The sequence below is a fragment of the Podarcis raffonei genome, chromosome 1, assembly GCF_027172205.1.
Source record: "Podarcis raffonei isolate rPodRaf1 chromosome 1, rPodRaf1.pri, whole genome shotgun sequence".
NCBI classification, from domain to species: domain Eukaryota; kingdom Metazoa; phylum Chordata; class Lepidosauria; order Squamata; family Lacertidae; genus Podarcis; species Podarcis raffonei.
The window spans coordinates 74,691,908-74,697,507 of NC_070602.1; positions in this window are offsets into that span (position 1 = coordinate 74,691,908).

Here is a 5,600-nt window from a genome sequence, read left to right on the forward strand (position 1 = left end):
TCCGCTAGGACCCGCGGACTTAGTCCGACGAGCCGGGAGGCTGAGCCGACTCGCACCCGGAATTTTTCCGTAACATTTGGCGCCCAACGTGGGGCCGGCGGTTCTCCCGTGTTGCTGACCGGGGGCCCTGAAATCTTCAGCCGGCTCCGGGCCATTTTGCCTGGGAAGACCTTTTGGACCTCCGGCCATCCTCCGGGCGGTAATCAAACGTCCCAGGGTTCAGCCGGGGAGCAAAGGACATCCAGCCGGCTTCTTCGATCCCGGGATCATCTTGGAAGACACGTGAGTATAAGGAAAAGGAAAACCCAGTGCACTGGTGGGAAGGGGGTGGAATCTCCTGGCAACTGAACTCTCTGCCCTCCTCTCTATCGCTCTTTCTTGCCTGCCTCTTGGTCCAATTGCTGAGAGTCCGAGAGTAAGACGGAGAGACCCGGCTTGGAAAGACAGCCGACTCCCCGCAACGGACAGCTCAGTCGATGCTGAGAGAGACCGTGGACTACCGCTCGACCCGAAAGGGGGGTTCTGAGCTCTATCTCTTTCTTCTCTCAAACCCTCCAGTCAACCGCACCAATTGAGAGTCCGAGAGTAAGACGGAGAGACCCGGCTTGGAAAGACAGCCGACTCCCCGCAACGGACAGCTCAGTCGAAGCGAGGGGCTGGAGTTCTTCTTCCGAACTTCCCGAGCGCCCTTACGGAGGGGGCAGGAAGGGGTCTTCCTTTCTATCAATTAATCCCAGCCGCACCGGTCGGGCCACGTAACACGTGTATCGTGCGTGAGCCCGCTTCCGAAAGCAAGGGGGATTTTCCGTCAAAAATCTATCAAGGGACTACCCGATCTGGCACCGCACGGCGCGGGCGTCCAGTAGGGCCCCTTTTCCTGAGATTGTAACGATAGGTAGGAGGTTGCCAGGAGGGATAGCTCAAGAGGAATTGGGCGGGATTTGGCAGAGTGGAAAGGAAAACCCCAGGAAATAGGATAAGTAAGTGAGGAAGGAATAAGGGACCAGGTAGAAGAGCTCTCTAAAAGGAAACCCTGTTAGGAAGTTGCCAAGCAACTGAACATAGCATTCCCTAATCAGCCCAGCCCCCCCCTCAATAAACCTCTCCCCTTTCTCTTTACCCCAGACACGCGTGAATCTAAAATGGGTACCCAAGCTTCCAAACACGAGCGGGCTCACTCTGGGAAGAAGGCTTCCAGAAAGCCATCTGAATCCCAGAGAGACCCCGACTCCCCTCTCGAATTTGTCATCTCGTATTGGAAGGCTATTCCCGGGCATAAATTACTGTCGAGACAGAAGTTAGAAGACCTTTGTAACGAGACCTGGCCTTCAGGCACAGCCTCCGCGAGACCTGAGTTACGTTGGCCAAAGGGAGGCTCTTTTAATGAAGATCGCTTACGATATCTCAGAAAGTACCTGACGGAGGAGAAGCCCCGTCAGCTAGAATACCTAGCCACCTTCGAGACGGTCAGAGGACTACTCAAAGTTCCGAAGGAAGCTACGAATTATCAATTGCCAATCTTAAATCCTGGAAGACAATCCCTACCCCCCCCATATGAAGGGCATTCTGCAGATGACCACATGGAACGAACGCTCATCCCCTTCTATTATAACGAGAATACTCCACCCGCCCCAAACGAGAATTCGGATAGCGATGAAGGAGCAGGAGAACCAGAAGCATGGGGGGGCATAAAACAGAGGTTACGAATTAGAGATAAAAGGAACACTACCACGGGAGACTCTAGTCTTGCAGAGAAACCCAAAGAGACCCCGGGGACATCACGGGACGCAGATGCTATAGTCACCCAGATGCCCCTAAGGGCCCTGCCAATCCCACCCCTGCGGCCAGACGGACCCCCTCGGATGGTATATACCCACCAACCGTTCTACACGGCAGACCTGGTAACCTGGTCAAATCAAATGCCATCTCTAAGAGACGACCCGGACAAATGCCACCGCCAGGTCAGCGCTATTTTCTCAACCCATAACCCAACCTGGCCGGACGTCCACGTTCTCCTAAACGCCCTTTTTAACGAGGCCGAAAAGGCAGATATCCTAGCCAAGGCTGCGGAAGTAATTGAACTCCCTGACTACCAGGCAGGGCGGCCAGAAGGTGTGACAGCACTCACAGCTCAATGCCTACGCGTCGAACCGGCCTGGGACTATAATACCACGAATGGGATCTGGTGTTTAAAATTATTTAAGAAAGCGATCTTAGATGGCATTAAGGCAGCTGGGCAGCGTACCGTCAACTGGACAAAAGTCCAGACTGTACTGCAAGGGACGAATGAACACCCGTCCGATTACTATACCAGGCTGGTATCAGCCATCAAGACCTGGGGAGGGATTGATCCAGATAACCCCCAGCACGAAGTTATAGTGAAAGGCTTCTTTAAAGATCAAGCCTGTCCTGACATCAGAAAAGCCCTGAACCTACAAATAGGGTATGACGGAAAAAGCGTCAGTGAAATCCTCTCGATTGCAAAGTCTGTCTATAATTCTCGAGATGAGAGGAAAAGAAAGGACCCCAAACCAGAAGTTGAGCAGATCCTTGCCCTTAGTATGGAACCACACTCCACCAGAGGCAGAGGTCTCAGCCGGGGAAGGGGGGTCCGGGGAGGAGGACCTCCAAACCCCCTTAGACCATGGGGATCCACTACTGGAGGATGCTTCTATTGTCAAGAAGAAGGGCACATAAGAAGGTTTTGCCCTTACCTCAATAATATGACCTATGGCACCCCGCATCCTAACACGGCCCACGGATATGGGAACCCCACGCCCACCACCTATACCCCTCATACAACCTCCACCGCCCCCTTCAACCAACCGACGCCTCCAAATGTACCTGCTCAAGCCCAAAGACCCCTACCAGGGCCGAGGACCCAAATGCCCGCAATAATTTCACCCACTCACCCTTGGACAAACGCCACCGCACCACCCCTGCACCCCCCTAACCAACCTCCTCCGGACGACCGAGAAACTTATTGACAATTAGAAGGGGATCCCAACCAAACTCAAACTATATGTCCGATCCTAACTTTATCTTCCGAAGACCCGTTTTGCACCATAGAGATCGACGGCCATCCCTATCAATGCCTCTTAGATACTGGAGCCACATATTCCACCTTAACAAATAGCCATTTGGAACCGGGTTCAGAGACCAGAAAAGTTATGGGACTGGATGGGATACCCCGCACTTGTCCACTTTCGCGTCCATCTAAAGTTACCTTCGGACCCCTGCTCGCTGAACATACCTTCCTCCTAACCAGCAGCCCAGTAAACCTCCTCGGAAGGGACTTGCTTTGCAAATTAAATGCGACCATTAAATGTTCCAAGGAGGGAATCTACCTACACATGCCTGAGGAATCTATCCCCGCATTCCAAGGAATAATAGCAGAAGAAAAGGCAGGCAGCCCATCCCCAGAGCTCCCCCCTGAGCTACACGACTTACCCTCCTCTCTATGGGGCACCGAGTCAACCTCAGTGGGTCTCCTGCTATCAGCAACTCCCGTAAAAATCACCTATAAAGCTGATCTACCGTTCCCGTGCACAAAACAATATCCTTTACCCAAAGAAGCCATTGAGAGACTAACACCCATGATAGAGGACTTCCTCGAAAAGGGGATCTTGGTTCCATGTGCGTCTCCATGCAATACCCCAGTACTCCCAGTAAAGAAACCGGCGGCAGAAGGAGCCCCAGTCCGATACCGCTTTGTCCAAGACCTTAGACTGGTGAACCAGTTTGTCATACCCCGCCACCCAGTGGTGGGCAACCCAAATTCCCTCCTGAACGCCATACCGGCGGAAACTAAATGGTACACCGCTGCGGACCTATGCTCCGCCTTCTTTAGCATACCCTTGGACCCTGCCAGTCAATTCCTCTTCGCCTTCACCTGGGGGCCTAGTCAATTAACCTGGACTAGGTTACCCCAGGGGTACGTGGAGTCACCCGCAATCTTTTCCGCCATACTGCATCAAGATCTGCAGGATGTACACCTCCCTGCTGGCTCCTCCCTCTTGCTTTACGTAGATGACCTGCTCCTCTGTTCCACTAGTGAGGAAGCGTGTAAAACTGACACCAAGCATCTCCTTGCTGAACTAGCCCGGAAGGGGCATAAGGTGTCACCGAAGAAATTACAATACTGCAAACAAGAAGTAAAGTACCTCGGGCACATCTTAGGAGTAGGCACCCGAAGCTTAGCCACTGACAGGATAGAAGCAGTGACAAAAATTCCCCTCCCCAAAACTAAGCGACAATTACGGGGATTTTTGGGCATGGCTGGCTTCTGCAGGGCCTGGATCGCGGGTTATAGTGAAATAACGAAGCCCCTGTCTGCCATGACCCGCCAAGACCACCCGGACATCTTAATATGGGAAGAGGAGGCTTATAAATCGTTCGAGAGGCTAAAGAGAGAACTAAGATCGGCCCCCGCCCTAGGTTTACCTGACTACAGAATCCCCTTCAACTTGTTTATCCATGAACAAATGGGGGTAGCCTCAGGGGTATTGACTCAGCCTTTCCGAGACCAAGAGAGACCTGTGGCATACTATAGTCTACAATTAGACACCACTGCAAAGGGGGCAGTTAGCTGCCTAAGGGCCATAGCCGCCGCAGCAGTCCTCCTCGAAAAGGCTCAAGAGACGGTCTTGGGACACGAAATCGTCATCCATGTTCCCCACTCTGTCTCCACCCTCCTAACTTTGAGAGGCTGCCATCACTTTTCCAATTCCCGACTAAACAAGTATGAAGCCCTCCTATTAACACCCTCGAACGTCACCATAAAGCGAGTCAACTCCCTTAACCCAGCTACCCTTCTGCCTCTCCCTGATGATGGAACCCCACACCATGACTGCGCCACCATAGTTCGACAGGCAGAGAGACCCAGGGAAGACTTAGATCACCTACCTTTGGAAAACCCAGACCTAATACTGTACACAGACGGAAGTTCAAAAGTTGTGGAGGGGGAGAGGAAAACGGGATACGCCGTGGTCACTGATTTTGAAATCCTAGAATCCAACCCAATTAACCCACAGTATAGTGCTCAAGCTGCAGAATTAATAGCACTCATACGTGCCTGTGAGATCAGCGAGGGCAAGCGGGCTACCATCTATACCGACAGTAAATACTGCTTTGGATTGGTACACACCACTGGCCAAATCTGGCTACAAAGAGGCTTCCTTACGGCAGCTGGCTCTAAAATCTCACATGCTGCCCTAGTAGAGAGGCTCCTGACTGCCATCCACTTACCTGCCGCGATCGCAGTTGTGCATTGCAAAGCACACACCCGGGGCAGGGACCCAGTATCAAAGGGCAACAGACGGGCTGATAAAGCGGCTCAGTCGGCTGCACTCCGCCCTCCGAACAACGAGTCCGAATTTCAAGCCCTACAAATCCCAGCCAACATAGATCCCACACAAATTTACAAAGAAACCCCCGAAGAAGAAAAGATCCTTTGGCGTTCCGTGGGTGCATTTGAGCAAGATGGTGTGTGGGTCCTCCCTGATGGCAGGACCGTCCTTCCAAAATCCTGGGTTCCAAAATTGGTGAGGGTCCTCCATCAACGAACACACTGGGGAAAGGGAAGACTGATAGAGCATGTT